Source organism: Mastigoproctus giganteus, chromosome 3, assembly GCF_048544385.1.
Source record: "Mastigoproctus giganteus isolate SK-2022 chromosome 3, ASM4854438v1, whole genome shotgun sequence".
NCBI lineage: Eukaryota > Metazoa > Arthropoda > Arachnida > Uropygi > Thelyphonidae > Mastigoproctus > Mastigoproctus giganteus.
The window spans coordinates 93,651,594-93,670,968 of NC_143577.1; the positions used below are offsets into that span (position 1 = coordinate 93,651,594).

A 19,375-nucleotide genomic window follows, 5' to 3' on the forward strand; every position below is an offset into this window, starting at 1 on the left:
GTGCTGGGATCCAGCAAAAGTCACTGATTGATGATATTCTTCAATTTGTAATAGGAGTCTTCTGATTTTATTTAACACAGGATGAGCCTTGCAGGAGGAGTTTTCCACTGCTGTTATTGAGCTGAGAGAGTGTGTATACAACATATTTTATAGATGGGTAAAAAATCTGGTTGTCTGAAGCTAATTTTATTGCGTGAAGTTCTGCGGAGAAGCTGCTATACTTAGGTGGAAGTGCAGCCAAAATGATAGAACTGCCAAGGGAAATACTGCCACTGCTCCAACGGCTGAATGTGATTTCCAAATCACATCCAGAAAATCAGCGTATTTCTGAATATGGCTTGCATGGAGTTGTTTCACATTGAGTGTTGGCAGACGATTCTTTCCCCACTTGCGAAGATAAGTATCAAAAGATAACCAAGGAGGGAGAATCTACGGCGGTTGGGAGTAATTCATTAAATGTTGCCTGTTGAAAATGGAACATTCCCACACTGCATTAATTCAATAAGGCATCACAGCCTGCCAGTCTTATTTTACTGTGTTTATTTCTATAGAGGTTTTGCAGTGGTGGATTAACGAGGTATGGCTCAATAGGATGATGATGAGAGCAACTTTGTATTCAGGCTGCATACTTAAGAAGCAGTGTTTTTCTGCAGAGGTAAAGAGGGGGCTCATCAGCTTCAATGTACAAACTATGGGTAGAAGATGCCCTGAAAGCACCAAGTGCAATCCACAATGCTGTATAGGATCCAGCCATCTTAGTGTACTCTTACGGGCCAATCAGAGTGGAGCACCATAATCCAATCGGGATCTGATCAATGCTCTATATAAGAGCAACAAAGATGTACGGTCTGCTCCCCAAGACAAGGCAGATAAAGCTTTTAGTATGTTCGGCTTTTTGATGCAGAATATACGGATTTAATGTGCTGAAGAAAATTTAATTTCCTGTCGAGGTTTAGTCCCAAGAATCTGATATTGTCAGTCACTGGAATGGTAAAGTTTGGCATCTGAAGTTCAGGATCTTTATGCATTTTCTGTTGATTACAAAAGTGGATTGTAACAGTTTTCTGCTGTGATAGACGATAAGGCATTCAACTCTGCCCACCTTTGGGCTTTATTCAAAGATATCTGTAGTTGCCTTTCAATGGATCTCATGTTCTTAGAATGGCAAGAAATAGAGAGTTCGTCAGCGTAAAGGTAGGTCTGAACACTATTTGGAATTTCTTTTGTGATGGAATCGATTCTAAGGGCAAAAAGGGTTGCACTCAGTACAGACCCATGTGGCACTGCTTCTTCCTGTAAAAATGACATAGAAAGCTAGTTGTGGTATCGAACTTGGAACGAACGAGGTCCTGAGGAAGTTCCTGATGAATATAGGAAGGTTGCCTCGTAGACCTAGAGCATGGAGGTCACTGAGAATGCCACAATGCCAAGTAGTAACAAATGCCTTCTCTATGTCTAGGGAAACCATAACAAGATGTTCATTTTTTACAATGGCATTACGAATTGCAAACTCAGCTTTGATCATGAGATCAAAGGTGGACCTGTTCTTTCGAAAGCCATGATGATTATTACTAATTAGTTGTTGTGTTTCGATAATAAAAACAAGTTGATTATGAATCATTTTTTCAAGACGTATGGCTCAATTTACCAAGGCAATTGGATAGAGAAATAGGTCTATAACTGTTAGGACTGGTAGGAGGCCGACCGGGCTAGCCGGGTGGGTAAAGTGCCTGCCTAGCAACCCAAAGGTCGCGGGTTCGAATCCCACCTCGGGCTTGGATCAAAGTACTGCAAAACCTTGGGAGGTGCATTATGGCCACAGAAGCAGATGCGGCAACAAATACAACAACAACAAAAAAAAAAAAACTGGTAGTAACTTTACTGGGTTTCAAAAAGGCAAGAATTGTGGCATGATGCCAAGAGCTGGGATAAATGTTTTCCATAAATATCTGGTTACAGTAGACCAGCAGTATTTGTAAATTTTTGTCACCAAGGTTTTGTAACATAATGTAAGATATTCCATCTGGCCCAGAGGCACTGTTGCGTGTTCTTTTAATGACATGTAGAAGTTCATGGTATTGAAGAGGCTGGTTATACAGAAGGAAAACTCAGGTTCGAAAATTGATAGCTCGTTGTTCAGTCTTGGTCTTTATTTTCTGAAAATCCAGAGAATAAGTTGATGCCGCTGAAATTTGGGCAAAGGTTTTGCCCAAAGCATTTGCTATGTTCTCAACAGCAGAGAGTTCCTACCTGTTCCATGAAAGAATTGGTGAAGGGGTGGTTGGAAATTTTCAGGAAATCTGCCCGATTTTCTTTCATATTAACCTGCAGTTACTGTTTCTGTTTATGGTAGATGCAAACCGAATCCAAGAATTTTTCTTTGCTTCTCTTTGAATGCGACGTGCTTTTGCTCTTAGTTTCTTGTAATTGATAAGATTAGCTGTGGTTGGGGATCTACGAAATAAATTCCACGTTTATTTTTTAACTTCTTAGCTATTGTGCATTCTTGATTCCACCAATAGTTAAGGTGCCATTGGGATTGGGATTCGACAATGGAATTGAACATTTAGCTGCAGATAGTAGGTGTGAAGTGATATAATCTGTGGCTTCATCTATCGACTGTGTTCGTATATATTGCTCATCCAGGGTGACAACTGACTGAAATTTGACCCAACTGGCTTGAGAGAACTTCCATTTCCTGCACGGTATGGCTAATGGTGGTTGAGCAGTGAGCAGATCACAAATAATCGGAAAATGGTCACTGCCCATGATATTGTCCATAACAGACCATTCTATGATTGGAAACAGAATCGGGAAACATATTGATAGATCAATTACAGACGTTTGGCCAGTTGGTAGTTGTATGTGAGTGGGTGCACCAGTATTAACAATAGTAAGGTTTTGCTTATCCAGAAAGGATTCAACTAAGCGGCCATGTATATCTAATTTTGTCAATCCCCATAAGGGGTTGTGACCATTGAAATCACCCAAGAGACAGACAAGGGGTGCTAATTGCATTATCAGGTTTTCAAGATCTTGGTAAGAGAAGGTATGACTTGGTAGGAGATAGACTGATACTACTGTTAAAGCAATCTGGGTTATCAAACGCACAGCGACAATTTCAATTTCAGTTTGCTTGGTCGGGATCTTTGAGCCAACCAAGGTGGCCATGCCCCCACGGGCAGCATTTGAAGTATTACGATCGTGTCGATAGATTTTTTTTTTTTTTTTTATGTCAACCCCAAACACGAGAGGTATTAGAACCTATAGTACTTAGTACCGTGCTTGGGTTGGAGGTTGAGGAGACGAAAGAACGTATTTGTTGATATTGGACTTGAACTTCTGTAGATTATAATTTTCAGGAAATACGTATGAAGGAAGGTTGTTCCAGAAAACGGCAGTTGAATGAATAAATGAGGAAGATGAAAAGTTGGTTCTGTGGGTTTGAAGTTGGACAGTAAGTGGATGTTGGCTGGTGGCGGCACGTGTTCGGACTGTTTTGAAAGAGAGAGCGGAAATTATAGAAGACAATTCAGAAGAACAGTGCCCATGGAAGTATCTGTAGAAGAGGCATGCAGCAGAAACAGTACATCTATGAGAAAGCGTGTGGAGAGACTCTGTTAGAGATGAATCATTAATTAACCTAACTGCCCTCATCTGAATGGAATCAAGAAGCATGAGAGAGGTTTTGGGGGCACCACCCCAGATGTGGGAACAATATTCCATGGCGGGGCGGATTTGCGATTTATACAGAGTGAGCAGCTGTTTGGAAGAAAAGTAACGCCGAGAGCGAAAGAGAAAACCAAGTTTTTTAGATGCAGAGGAAGCAATATTTGTAATGTGCTTGTGCCAAGAGAGATTAGAAGTCAGGGTAATCCCCAAAAGAGATATCATTTTGCCTAGAAATCGGAGTGTCACTAAAGATAAGCATAGGAGCAGAAGAATCCTTTTTACGAGATATAAGACAAGATAATTTTAGAAGGGTTTAAATCAACTAAGTTGTCTTTGCCCCACTGGAGAATTACCTGAAGACCGGCATTTAAGGAATTAGTAGCAGATTTTCGAGAAGTTGAAGCTGATTGAGCAGGACAAGGTTTCTCAAAATGGAAAATGGAATGCAATGTGCTATCATTGGCAAAACTATGGATAGGATTTCCAGTCAATGGAAGAAGGTCATTAATATACAAGAGGAAAAGAGTGGGGGAAAGAACTGAACCTTGGGGGACAACGCATTAGTGGAGAAGTTAGAAGACAGAGAGCCGTCTACCAACACCCTCAGTGAGCGATCAGAGTGAAAACTGGATAACCAATTACTAAAAACAGTTGGCAAACCATAAGATGGAAGCTTGTTTAGAAGACCTTTATGCCAAACACGATCAAAAGCCTTTGAGATGTCAAGAGCAACTACTTGGGTTCCATCGAACCTTTCCATTGAATTAGTCCATAAATGGGTATCATACGCCAGAATATCACCAGTGGATCGACACTGACTGAATCCATACTGACGATTGTTGATCAGACGGAAGGTTTCTAGGTAGTTTAAGAGTTGGCAGTTAATTGATATCAACATTACTTTAGAAAGAGTAGAAGTAATTGCAATGGAACAATAATTGGATGGGAGGGATTTGTCACCCTTTTTAGGAACTGGCTGGATATGAGCAAATTTCCAAATAGAAGGAAAAACACCTTTGGAATAAGAAAGTGAAAAATGACAGCAAAGAATAGGAGTAAGTTCAGGAGCACAGGTTTTGAGAACAAGTGGAGAAATACCATCAGGACCTGGAGTTTTCTTAGCATCAAGATTGATCAAAATCCTTCTGATATCCTTTTGACGGAAGACCACAGAAGGCATTGAATGAAGCATGTTGGGAATGGTGGGAGGTGTTTTACCAAGATCATTAATACATGAGCTGGAAGAAAAATGGGATGCTAGCAGGTCAGCTTTATCCTTGGATGAAGTGACAACAGAACCATCTGGTTTGGACAGAGGTGGGAGCAGAGAAGGGCAAAAGTTGCGGCCAATAGCTTTGGCAAGAGACCAGAATGCTCGGCTACCATTAGGGACAGAAGCAAGTTTTCTACTCTTAGCCTGTTCAAACTCTAGTTTAGACTGGTTAATAACTGCTTTACAATTGTTGCAAGCTCTGGTGTAGGCAGAAAATGAAACTGAAGAATTAGAAACAAGCCCATTACGATATGCAACATTCTTCTCTTGGACAGCCTTAGCACATTTATTGGGAAACCAAGGTTTAGATAAAGGAAGAGATTTTAAAGTGGAGTGTGGGATAAAGTATTCCATTCCTGCAAGAATAATTTCACTGAAATGATCTGAGCAAGTGTTGACATCAGAAGTTTTGAAACAGTAATCCGACCAAGGAAAAGAAGTCTCGCAGGTCATCCCATTTTGCATTCTTGTAATGCCAAACAACACGAGGTTGGAAATAGTCATGAGATAAAGGTTCCATTGGAGAAGAGACAATCACCAAGTTGTGATCTGAAGTGCCTAAAGGACCTCTCACTTTGACCATGTGTACTTAGAAGGGTTGTTTGTGAGAAAAAGATCAAGCGTATTGGCTGTATGATTAGGATTGTCCGGTATTCCTGTAGATAAATGAACAATCTGTGCTAGATCATTAGTAATTGCAAAAGCCTCAGCATCTCGACCTGCTGGGTCGGTGTGACTAGAAAACGAGTTGTGAACATTAAAATCACCAAGGAAAATTACTCACTGTTAGGAAAGTTGGACTGGAGAAAGTCAAGTTAAAAAGAGAGGAAGTCAAAGAGCTCCAAGTGATTAGTGGAGTTGGGAGAACGGTAGAGACAACAGATGAATTTGACACAATGAGGTAGAGAGATTTTAAGCCAGAGAAGATCAAAGAGAGGAGATTCCAAATTGCCAAGTCTCTGACGGGGAATATCAGAACGGACATATGCACAAGTACCACCTTTGAGGTGAAAGGAATCATACAGCGAATAATTTGGGCATCTGAGATGAGCAGTAGTTGAATCAACCAATAACTGAGATTCTGTCAGAAAAAGTACATGGGGCTTGGCAGACTGCAAGTGGAAATGGACATCATTGAGATTAGAATTGAGACCATGTATATTTGTGAAATGAATTAGGAAGTGCTTGGGAGGTTCTTGGGAGATGGCATAGTTCTTTATGTTGGTGAAAATTTGAGGAGTTAGATAGGTTTCCTGTAAATGGAGAGTAGTGGTTAATTAAGACATGAATATCATTAAGGTTGCTACGAAATTCTCTACAATTCCATTGTAGAATATATAATGCATTACTGATGTTCAGTAGAAGCTGCTTCTGACTATTTTTTTAATTTGGCTGTCTTGTGACATTCAGGCTTTGTTTTGTCTTTTTTTGAGAATAATGGTCGACCGGTGTCCATTTCTTCTTCCGCATATATTTCTAAGATCGGTTCTTCTTGTCTGGATGAGTCAATTGTATCCCTAGACGTTTCTTGGATATTCTTTTTTAAATTTGAGTTACAATTATTCGATATGGAAGCAATCAATAGGGGAGGAGAAGGAGATGTAGCTGGTACTGTAAGAGCAGTATTACTTGCCCGGTTCAACTGTTTTGGGACATTGGACTCTTGCTGAGAGAGAACAGTCCGAGCACAGTCAGAGATTGAGGTGTTCGAAGGGACTAACATCAGTTTGGGTGGCCACTGATTTATATTTTTGTGAAATATTGGCGTACGTATGTTTATTCATATTGGGAGCAAGTAATTTCCATGCTTCTTGAAAGCTTACTTTATTTTCTATCTTACATTTACCGATTTGCTTTTCAGTTTTCCATCTGTGACATGGGGTACAAGTAAACACATGGGTTGTGTTAGGGTAGCTGTTCTTTTTCTTAGCTACTATGCATGTATACTTGTGTGTACACAAATTCTAGGAGTTTAGTAAATAAATTTGATGAATTTGAGGTATTGCTCAAAACATCAAAGGCAGATATTGTTGGGATTTCAGAGATGTGGTGTCACACAGATATAAGGAATGCAGAACTGGAATTTGGGGAGTACAATGTTTACAGAAAGGATAGACAGGATAGAAAGGGAAGAGGGGTTATGCTATTAGTTAAGAAATACATAAAATCCAAGGAAGTGAAACCACTCAACATCGCTGGACAGTGCAGTGTCAAGTCAGTTTGGTGTGACATAAGCATTGGGAGATCAAAATTGAGAGTAGGAGTGTGCTATAGGCCTAATGACTCTGATGAGTATAATAAGAAACTGTACAGGGAAATAGAGTGGGCCAGGAAATCAGAGTCTTTTAATGGGGGATTTTAATTTCCCATTGACTGGAATTTTGGGGCTGGCCACAAAGCTTTTGTGGATTTATTGGATGATTGTTTTCTACATCAGCATGTTCAGGAGGCAACTACAGGGAGTAATACTCTTGATTTGATTATCAGTAGTGATTCTTCATGCATTAAGAATCTGCAGATAAATGAACTACTAGGTAGCAGTGATCACAGTGTGCTGAAGTGGGATTTACTCAAAGAGGTAACTACCATTAGGAGTAAAGGGAAGGGTTATTGCTTTCGTAAAGGCGACTACGATGGACTGAGACAGTATTTAAATTCTATACAGTGGGACCAACTGATGATGTTACCAACAGCAAATTCAAAATGGGAACCATTCAAAGAACTTATCTTGGAATGCTACTGGGCTTTACATACTAAGAAATATTGTTCAAGGTTTAGGCCTAAATGGATGTCAGATGAACTAATGAGACATATGGCAGAAAAGAAAAATTCATGGGATACATACAAATTAACACGTGACACAGAAGCCTATGATAGATACAAGTTGATCTGTAACCAAGTTAAAAAGGAGGTTAGGCAGGCGAAGGCAGATTACGAGAAATCTTTGGCAAGGGATGCAAAGAAAAACAGCAAAGAGTTCTTTACTTATGTAAACTCTAGAAGGAAGGGGATGAATCAGATTGGTCCACTTGATATCGATGGGTCAACTGTTGATGATCCTGCTCAGGTAGCTAACAAACCAAATGAATATTTTGCATCGATATTCACACATGAGGAGTTATTCAGCGAGGGGAATGCCAGAGGTGTATTCAACTCTGGCAGTAAGCTAGAGAATCTTGTAATAACTGAGAGTAAAGTGGAGGAGAAATTGTTGAAGATAAACACAAGAAAGGCACCCGGGTTGGATGGGATCTATCCAGTTATATTAAAGGAAGCAGCAAAGGAAGTAAGCAAACTCTTAGCCATAATTATGAGAGCTTCCTTGGACTCAGGGGAGGTACCCATGGACTGGAGATGTGCACATGTGACCCCAATTCACAAAGGAAGATCAAAGGCTGACACAAGTAATTACAGACCTGTGAGCTTAACTTCTGTTCCCGGAAAATTAATGGAGGCACTGCAGGATCATCTAGACAAGACTTCAGTTACAGATCGGACACAGCACGGTTTTGTTAAGGAGAAGTCTTGCCTGATCAATTTGATTGGATACTATGATGCAGGGCATAACTTGAAGTTTGCAGACGATATGAAGGTTGGCAGGATTGTCAAGGACACTACTATGCTGCTGCAATAGGATCTGGAAAGGTTGAGCAGATGGGCTGAGAGGTGGCAAATGAAGTTTAACATTTACAAATGTAAAGTACTACATATGTGAAACAGCAACCCCAGAGCAACGTATCAACTCTGTGGTACTACGCTGACAGTAGTAGAGAATTAAAGGACCTGGGGGTGGTTGTGCAGGCAGATATGAAGTTCTCTGAGCAGTGCAGATGGGCTGCAAGAGTAGCATGTGGTGTATTGTCAATGATATATAGGAATTTTTCTAGCAGGGATAAGGAGGTGATTATTCCCTTGTATAAGGCAATGGTCAGGCCACACCTAGAGTACTGTATACAGGCTTGGAGGCCTCATTTCAACGAGTACAGAGAAGGACAACAAGATTAGTGAATGGAACAAAGGAGTGCTCTTACAAAGAAAGGCTTAAGTTTTGCAAATTACAGTGTCTGGAGACTAGGCACCAGCGAGGTGATCTAATAGAGGTGTATAAAGCCTTTAATGGTTTGGCATGCTCAATGCTGATGGGATTCTTCCTCTTGCTCAGAATAACCACCTGAGAGGGCATAAATTCAAATTGAGGAAAGACAGATATAGGATAGACGTGCGGAAATTTGCCTTTAGCCAGCGGGTGGTTGGTTGGTGGAACAGACTTCCATCCCTTGTCGTGGAAGTTGACAGCCTAAATAAGTTTAAGGCTCAGCTGGACAGGTATTTCAAACGAACAGAGGGGTGAAGTGGAAGTGGTTATTTTTTATTTATTTATTATTATTTTTTTAATTTATTTATTTATTTTATTTTATTATTATTTTTTTTTTTTTTGGGTTGATGCTGCATAAGCTTGCTTTCTTGCATCAAATGCCTCTACTAATGCTAATATCCTTGAGTAGGCAGGATGGTTTCCTTTACAGTTGGGGCAAGTAATTTCTTTTGCCAAGCAGTCACTTTGGGTGTGGTCAGCGGACCCACAATCTGGACATAACTTGGTTTCCTCTGCTCACCTGCTTTTATCGATGGTGGTAGATTTGGCATGTTAAAAGTTAGAATAATATTCCTTGTAGGTGTGAGTATATTTTCTCTTTTCACCATAATTTTTTTCACAGCAATGACATTTTGATCTTGAAGCTCTTGTGTTATTTACTCCTCCGTGACATTCAATAGATCCCAGCTGGATATAACACACTTAGATGTATTTAGGGTTGCATGGGGAGAAACTTTTACTGGAATTCTAGCAAAGCCTGTAAGTTTTAGCAGTTTCTCTGAATGTCTACAGTTCACTGTTTCCAATAGAAGGTCACCTGATTGCAGTCCCTTGACTGTCTTAGGAGATCCTGCCAGACTTTCCAGGTGTAACTGGATAAGGAATGGAGAGAGAGCTTACTGAGAGGCTGATCTGCAAGAGAGTGCATTATAAGAAATGCAGGATAATTTGTCGCTGAGGGAGTGGTTTTCAACCTCTTGGGTTGTGACATGTTATGGTCAATGTCCAACTCTGGCCGTGAGCTTGTCGGCTCTAGAGGCGGAAACGTATTTTGGTCCATGCCTGCTCCTTTTGGCCCTTGACAGATTAGCTTTTCTGCCAAGATTTCTGGCCCCGCCACGGGGAGGCAGGAGCAGTGTTACCAAGCATAAAGTAGTAAGTGTTAGTAAAAGAAAGGTAGCTTTTGTTTCTTGCTCTGTACAAGTACTTTTGTAAAAATAGCTGATATTAAATAAATAAATTTCTTAAGGGCAGGAACTTAAAATAACTCTAAATCGCTTGATCACAATCGCTTGTCACCCAGGGCCTACTGATGAAGGTATATCAGGTTTAATGTGTCCAAGTTTGCAGATGATACCAAGGTCGGTAGGGTTGTTAATGACAGTAAAGACAGTATGCTGCTCCAAATCATTCTAAATAAGTTGGGAAAATGGTCTGAGAAGTGGCAACTAAAGTTTAACATTGACAAATGGAAAGTGCTGCATATGGGTAGCAATAACCAAAGAGAAACCTATTAACTGTGTGGTACTACACTCAGGGAAGAGGAAAGTGTAAAAGACCTGGGAGTAATTGTGCAGTCAAATATGAAGTTCGCTGAGCAGTGCGGATGGGCTGCCAGGGGAGGTCATGGAGTCATGTCAATGATATATAGGAATTTTGCTAGCAGGGACAGGGACGTGATTATCCCATTATACAAGGCAATGGTCAGGCCACACCTAGAGTACTGTGTACAGGTCTGGAGGCCTCATTTTAAGAAGGATGTAGAGTTGCTAGAAAAAGTACAAAGAAGGGCAACAAGTTTGGTGAGGGGGAACAAAGGGTTGCTCTTACCAAGAAAGGCTTAAGTTCTGCAAATTGCAGCACCTGGAGAGTAGGCACCTGCGAGGTGATCTGATTGAGGTGTATAAGGCCTTGAATGGGTTGAGCAAGCTGAATGCTAATGGGATTCTTCTTCTTGCTCAGACTAAGGACCTGAGGGAGCACAGTTTCAAATTGAGGAAAGATAGTTGTAGAATAGATGTGCAGAAATTTGCCTTTAGCCAGCGGGTAGTTGACTTGTTGTTCTTTGTTTGTTATTTGGTTTTTAGGAGCATTTGCAACTAAGGCCATATTGCTCGGGGAATATGTGGTGGTCATTTCCTGACCTTTCCGCATCCTCTGTATTTGGTGGGCATAGGCTCAAACCCCAGTCTAATCAAGAAGCATGTGCTACACACTTCTGCTCCTGCTTACCTGGCTACAGAGGCACCAGTTGACTGGTGGAACAGACTTCCAACTTTTGTTGTGGAAGCTGATAGCTTAAATACATTTAAGGCTGAGCTGGACAGGCATTTAGAACAAATGGAGGGGTGAAATGGGAGGTTTTTTTTTTTTTTTTTTTTTTTCGTTGGCTGATGCTGCATAAGCCTGATTTCTTACATCGTATGCGTCTACTAATTCTAATGATAAGTGTTTTTTTTTTTTTTTATTTGTGAAGTCAATGAACATATTAAGTGTTAATAAATTGTGTTTGTAAAATGGCCCTTGTGTAGTGTTATATAGTGCATAAAACGTTAACTTGTTAAAACTTTCTATCTTAACTCTTTTGGTTATTACAACATCAAAAACGTTGGTGAGTTTTTTTTGTTTACTTCTTTTAACACGAAAAAAATATTCCTGTCCCCATGGTTTCATGTTAAACGATTTCCATTGTAATTTGTCTTTCATGCTTCAGAGTATGCGACTTTATGTTGCATTTTATATTTTTGGATTATTTTTTCAGTTTTCCACATTTCACATGATTTAGAGAAGGCAGGCTGGTTTCTTTTGCAGTTATGACAAATGGGAGTTGAGGCTGAACAGCCTTCTTGTGTATGGTCTTTTGATAAACAAATCGGACAAATGGCATCCCCTCTGAATGTCTGCTGAGAGTGGCCATATTTCTGGCGTTTGAAACAGCGAATAGGGTTCAGAATATATAGACAAATTCGGAGTTTAAATAGCCAGCTTTTATTGTGAATGGCAATTCTGGAGTACTGAATATTAAAATGATGGATCTAGTAGGAATAAGATTTCCATATTTTTTCGTCATTATTCATTTGGCACTGATTACTTTTTGACTGCTAAGTTCTTGAACTAATTCTTCCTCAGAGATTGTAAAAGTAGGTCCCACTCTGTGATAACACCTTTAGATGAATTTAAGGTATTGTGAGGAGTAACAGATACTGGCAGCCCAACAAACAGTTGTTTTTAGCAGCTATTCAGAAATGGTTCGAGGAAGCTGTTTCAATCAGGAAGTTTCTTGATTGCAGCCGTTTCACCACTTTTGGTAATCCAGCGATGGATTCCAAATTTTTTCAAATTAGAAATGGTGATAACTTGTCAACAGGCTGGGTGGACAGGGAGCATATTATCAGAACGTTTGGCAAGTTTGGGTTTTTTGGGTTTTTTTGGTTTTATTGGCGCATCAGCTACAAGGCTATAATGCGCCAAGACCAGGTCATTTATAAACGAAAATTTTTAAACTTTCAGTGACCTAATTAGGTAGGTCACTATGTCAAAATATATAACAAATATATAAAAGAAAAATGTAAAAATTTTATATATGAGTAAAAATATTTATTAATTTTAAAAAGATAAAAACAGCAGACACGTTGTCATTGTCAGATAAAATCTGACTGAGTGTATAAGGCTCAGTCAGATGGTTAAAAGCGGTAGGACGGATATTGCTAAAATCTGAACATTCGACTAAAATGTGTCTGATTGATAAAACTGTGCCACAAGACTCACACATAGGAGGGTCATCCGCCCTCAGCAAAAAAGAATGTGTCAAATGACAATGTCCTATGCGGGTCCGGGCAAGAACAACTTCCTCCCTACGATTCCTGCGCAGACTAGACTGCCACGGTTCAATTACAGGCTTTATACGATGCAATTTATTTCCAGTCTGTCTATTCCACGAGTCCTGCCATTGGGAATGTAACTTTTGATGTACTATTTGCCTGTAGTCTGTATAGGGGACTAACAGGCAGCGGTTATTATGGGGAATTGCTGATTTGGCTGCGGCGTCAGCCAAATCATTTCCCCTAATCCCAATATGGCTGGGAATCCAGCAGAAGCGGATGTCATATTCGCGTTCATGGAGAACGTGAATCTTCTGCTGAATGCTAGACAGAACTGGATGAGGATTATATCTCACAGATATTAGAGCCTGTAACATGCTAAGAGAGTCAGAATATAAAATGAACCGTTGGTATTGGTATTTACTAATATGATCCAAGGCTAACTCTACAGCGCGCAGCTCTGCAGTAAATATGCTGCATTCAGAGGGGATCTGCTCTGATATAGTGCTGTCTGTAAAGACAGCAGCAGATCCCACATATGATTCCGACTTCGAACCGTCTGTGTAGACTGGCGCGAAGTCAGAATATTCAGTTCGGTGTGCTGAATGAAGCTGCAGGTAGACACATGATGGAGTGTCCGACTTTACCCAGTTTCTAAGCGACAAGTCGCATGCCGGGACACGAGCATGCCAGGGTGGAAAGGGTTGCTTTGATGTTCGGGCAACCTTGTCTACCTTGATATCAAGTTCTTTGAGTAGCTCTTGGATACGAATACCAAAAGGACGATTGGCAGTCTTTCGAGTATTGTATAAATTTTCCCATCGTGGCTCAAAAACGAATGGCCACGTAGGATGGTCTGGCAGGGATTTCAGTTTTAAGGCGTACTTTAGAGACAACTGCTTACGTCGAAGTGATAACGGTGATTCGTTTGCTTCGACGTATAAGCTCTGGACAGGAGATGTTCGAAATGCTCCAGTAGCGATGCGTATAGCCTGATGATGGACGGGGTCCAGCCACCGCTGGACACTGTCTCGGGCTGAGGAATATACCTGGGACCCATAATCTAGTTTGGATCGCACTAGTGCACGGTAAAGCCGAAGAATGGTACATCGGTCTGCTCCCCAAGATGTAGAGGAGAGCGAGCGGAGAATATTAAGTCCACGTGTGCACTTGGTGCGGAGTTCACGAATGTGATCCAAAAAAGTTAGTTTTTTATCGAATATGAGTCCCAAGAACTTTGTGTTTGCTGCTACTGGAATAGCATTTTGTCCGAGCCTTAATTCGGGTTCAGGATGAAGATTACGCTTGCGACAAAAGTGTACGCAAACGGTCTTCTCCGGCGAGAACCTGAAGCCATTTGCAAGTGCCCAGCAATTCAGACTATCAATGGCTTTCTGCAGTTGTCTTTCAATTACCCTCATGTTGCACGACTGGCAAAAAATGCTAAAGTCATCAACATAGAGGGCACTGTGTACAGTCGGAGGAAGTTGTTCTGTGATGGAATTTATTTTTATGACAAAAAGCGTGACACTTAATACTGATCCTTGTGGTACTCCCTCCTCTTGGCTAAAGGAGCGAGAGAGTGAGGATCCCACACGAACTTGGAACGATCGATTGGCTAAAAAGTTTTGAATAAAAAAAGGCAGATGCCCTCTTAGGCCTAGGCTATGTATGTCTTTTAAAATGCCAAATCTCCAAGTTGTGTCATACGCTTTTTCCATGTCAAAGAACACCGACACCAAGTGTTCCCGTTTTAGGAAAGCATCCCGGATGGATGCTTCCATTCTAATAAGATGGTCCAAAGTGGACCGGTTCCGTCGGAAGCCGCACTGGATGTTGGAGAGAAGGTCATTTGATTCTAAATACCATATTAAACGAGAATTAACCATTCTCTCCAGGATTTTGCACAAACAGCTAGTCAGAGCAATAGGACGATAATTGGTGGTGACTTTTGGATCCTTTCCTGGCTTAGGAAAGGCAAGAACGATTGCCTTTCGCCAGGAGTCCGGAAACTGCCCTTCAGTAAAGATTCTGTTATACAGAAGGAGCAGACAATCCATAGATGTTGGTAGAAGATTTTTAATCATTTCATAATGGATGCCATCTGGTCCAACGGCACTTGCTTTGGAAAGAGTGAGCGCTCTGTTCAGTTCCTCTATAGTGAATGCCCCGTTGTAGGGATAGAGGCCCTTGGTCTTAAAATTAAGTGCTTGCCTTTCCAGTTTGTGTTTAAGGACCAGGAACTCTGGGGAGTACGAAGATGTTGCAGAGATCTTAAAGAATGTTTCCCCAAGAGCATTGGCTATTGCAGTTGGATCTGCAATAGCGCATCCATTATAATCTAGGATTGAAGAAGGGTGGGATGTATATTTTCCCTTCATTTTCCGGATTTTATCCCAGACTACCTTAGAGTTGGTAGACTGGTTAATAGATGATGTAAAACGGATCCACGATTCCTTTTGACTCTGACGACGGATATAGCGTGCTTTGGCTCGTGCACGTTTGAAGGCTATAAGGTTGTTCGTGGTGGGATATCGGCGAAATATCCCCCACGCTTTGTTTTGAGCCTTTTTTGCTGCTGTGCATTGTGAATTCCACCAAGGTTTGGGAAATGGTGGAAACCGGGCTGATGTTTTTGGGACAGCTTTAGCAGCTGCTTGGACGATGATTTCTGTGATGTACTGTACTGCGACATTGATCGGCTCTTGACTGACTGTGCTAAGATCGAAATTGATCAGGCTGACTGGACTGCCTTCCAACAACAGGCAGATCGCTTCCGTATGGATTCTCCTCCACTTCCCAGGTGAGTGAAGGGAGTAGAGAAGGGGAGCAGATAGAAAGATCAATGGCAGAAAAAGTACGGGTAGGCATATGGAAGAAGGTGTTTTTTCCAGTATTTAGAAGGGAAAGGTCATTGTCATTGAGCATACGCTCAATGACTCGTCCCCTTCCGTTGACGTTAGCACTACCCCACAGGGTGTTATGTCCATTAAAATCCCCGAGAAGTAAGAAAGGGGGAGGCAGCTGCGTGAGAAGATCATCAAGGTCTGCCTGGGAGATGTCAGTCCCAGGTGGCAAATAGATAGAGCACACAGTTAATAAAAATCCCACCGTAAGGCGAATTGCAACAGCCTCTATTCTAGTTGTAATTAGTAAGGGCTGCACTGGGGTCTGGTTACCCACAAGGATAGCCACTCCCCCATGTACAGAGCCGTCCGCAATTCTATCCTTTCGAAAAACTGTGATGTTATGCATGGTGGGATCATGATTTGCCTTTAGATATGTCTCCTGCAAGCAAAAGCAAACTGGCTCGTGCTTTTGCAGGAGAGCCTTGATGTCATCTATATTTCGCCGGAATCCACGACAATTCCATTGTAGGAATTTAGCCATTATTTTGGCTTGGTGGGTCCATCAGGCGGCTTCCGAGGTGCTGAGGGCTTAGTTTTATCAGTCTTGGATTTATCTTTTTTGGGGAAGAATGGACGCTGTCCCGTGTCCATTTCCTCCTCCGCAAAGAGTTCCAAGACTGAATCATCGGGTACCTCCTTCTGCTCTACATCCATCTTTTCTTGGGAACTAGGGGGGACTTCCCCTTTCTTATTCTTTTCTTTCGTATCTACTTTTGTAATTTGTGGAGCATTAGGAGGTACCGATATAGGAGTGGCAGCTGACTGGTCCTTTTGTGCAGGTTTTTGTGAACTTAATAAATACCGCGCGATGGGAGTGAAAGACTCCTTTGGAGGAATGGTCATGTCCGTCTGAGTTCCGACGGAACATCTCCCTGCTACCTTCTGGGCGTAGGTAGGTCTGTTGATATTCAGGGGTTTGACCGATTTCCTTGCCTCCTGGTATGATATATTTAGCTCTGCCTTCAGCCGTTGAATTTCTTTTTCTTCTTTCCACCTCTGGCATGCTCGTGAATAGGCCGGGTGTTCGCCTTCACAGTTAATACAGGTGGGTTTTGCGGCTGAACATGCTGTTGTTTCGTGGTCCTTTGCACCGCATCGAGCGCATGCAAGGACTCCACGGCAGGCCATTTGAGAATGTCCATACTTCTGACATTTAAAACACCGTAAAGGGTTCGGAATGTATGGACGTACTGGACAGTTGATGTATCCAGCTTTGATCTCATCAGGAGGTTTGGGAGAGTTAAAAGTCAGGATAACACTCCTGGTTTTAACAATTTTCCCATCCCTTCGCGCAGTGATTCTCTTGACGGCAGTAACTCCCTGTGGTTTTAGTTCGGAGCAGATTTCCTCCTCGGTGACGTCGAGAAGGTCCCACTCCGAAATGACACCTCTCGATGAATTGAGTGTTCTGTGTGGTGTCACCGTTACAGGGATTCCTCCGATTGATGTTGTTCGGAGTAGATGTTCAGATTGCCGGTCATTTTTAGTTTCAATTAAAAGGTCTCCAGAACGAAGCCTCTTAACTGATGTGGGTGAACATGCTACCCCGTCTAACCCTTTTTGTATGAAAAAGGGCGACATTTTACCAATTGGTGTCTCATTGGTAGAATGCATAATTAGGAACCTTGGGACTGGCCCTGATGGGACTTCGGTTCTCTGCCTCTTTGTAGCAATAATGCTATCTGCCTCTCCGTCATTATTTTCAGATAGGGACCGGGTTGGGGCCCCTGAAGGAATACGTTTATCAGGATTCATGGAGTTTATTAAAGTGTTCAGTGCCCGGGCTCCCCACCCACCACGGAGCCCAAAGGGACGCCCACTACCCGGCATGCAATAAATGCGCTCGGGAGTGGGACGCCAGGGCTACCCAGACACTATACCCGCACCGCCGCCAGCCTGAATCCTGTCCCTCGGACCATGAGGGTAGGGGCGTGGCATTGACACGGTTGACCCTCGCAGGCGAACCTACTAGCCGATTGATCCTAGCCGGGCCTTCCAGGACCACCCGTCTTGTCGAAGCAGGGGCCAAAGTGGTGTATTGAAGCTGGGCCCCTCAACCACCAGGATCCCCCTTTCCGAATTTCCACGGGTCGCAGCGCACGGCAAACACGCCGGATTCCATTGATGTAAGCCCGGAACCTAGGCTGTGGGCGTTGGATCCCAGTGATGCTAGTCTGGAAGTCCAGCAGCGTCACTGGGAGGTCCCCTCACCACGTACAGGTGCCCACGTCGAGGGGCGTTTGGCAAGTCTTGGCACTGTGCTTCCCTTTGAAACCTTTTAGGTTGGTTCAAGTCATTATCATTGGATTTGTCTGGTCTTGAGCTTAATGGCTCTAGAGGTGGATAGTCATTTATATCCATGGTTACTCCTTTTAGCTCTGAAGGATAACTTTACCCCAAAAATTACCAGCCTCGCAATGGGGAAGCACGAGTGGTGCCACCTAGTGACCAAGTGGCTGGTGAAGTCAGTTTGCAAGTTAAAAAATTAGTAACTTTGCTAAGAAAAGAAAGGTGATTTTCCTTTCTTGGTTCTTACTCAAGATCTGTTAAGTACAGAACCACTTGCAATGAACTGAGGTTAAGAAAGGCACTAGAAAAAAACAGAATGAAATCACTCAGAAAAATTACTATATATTGCTCAAGAAAAAAAATTGCTTGGACACTATTGCTTGGCACTGGGGGCCAAAACTAATTAAAGGAAAAAGGATTTTCCTTCTTCTGGGCTCTCTTCTTAGTGCTTTTAAGAAGGTAGAGCTTGATTTATTTAAAAGAAAAATTTAATAAGTAAAGAGAAAACAAGAAAACTCAGTCACAGGTGAGAAAGTGCACTTTTAATCACACAAGAATTGCTTGGCACTCGAGGCCCAGAAATTAATTGCAATGTTTAAATGCATCTTATTCGTTGGTGAAACAAGTTATTTTTATATTTTTCTTCTTTTACTTTCCTTATTCTGCACTGAAACTGATGGTGCTAATATTTTACTTTTACTAAAATATTAGTGTCATCAGTTTCAGTGCAGAATAAGGAACCATGGCAAATTTATTCAAAATTTAAGCTGTGTTGATGAAAGAGATAGTTCATTTATCATTGCTAGCAAACAGTCTGCTTATATCTAATTTAATCGTTTACCAGCCATCTTAGTGTCTCCAACAGTTTGATGCTAGGTGTGAGATTTAAAAAATAATAATAATAAAACTACCTGTTTTTCACTAACAGTAAACCTGCACTGTTACCACACAATATGAGATGGAAAATTGGTGTTATTGTAATGTCATTATGGAATGCAAGCATTACTTCTGGACTCTGCAGTAAGATTTCGAACAGGAGTACATTGCAGGACTTTTATATGTAAGGTATCTGGAATGGGGGGTAAAGCCAGTTCTATTATATCCATACCTTGTATTTGTCTAAGGCCAGAGTTTCAATACGGTGGGTGGATACAGAGATGCCAGTGAAAATGCCTCTGCATGGGCAGCTTGTGTGGAATTGTTAGGGTGTAGGACATACAATGGCCTTAAATTTTCCATACACCATAACAAAGCAAAGAACACTGCATTTAAAGTTCTACAGAGAGAGAGATTTGCATAAATTATACATATAAGA

General features: G+C 41.7%; 1 protein-coding gene across 1 annotated transcript in view; it reads right to left on the reverse strand.

Moving 5' to 3' along the window:
- Nucleotides 1–19,375, reverse strand: part of LOC150088157 (protein bicaudal C homolog 1-like) — a 392,222-nt gene that overhangs the window by 224,719 nt on the left and 148,128 nt on the right. The gene's annotated exons all lie outside the window — the stretch shown is intronic.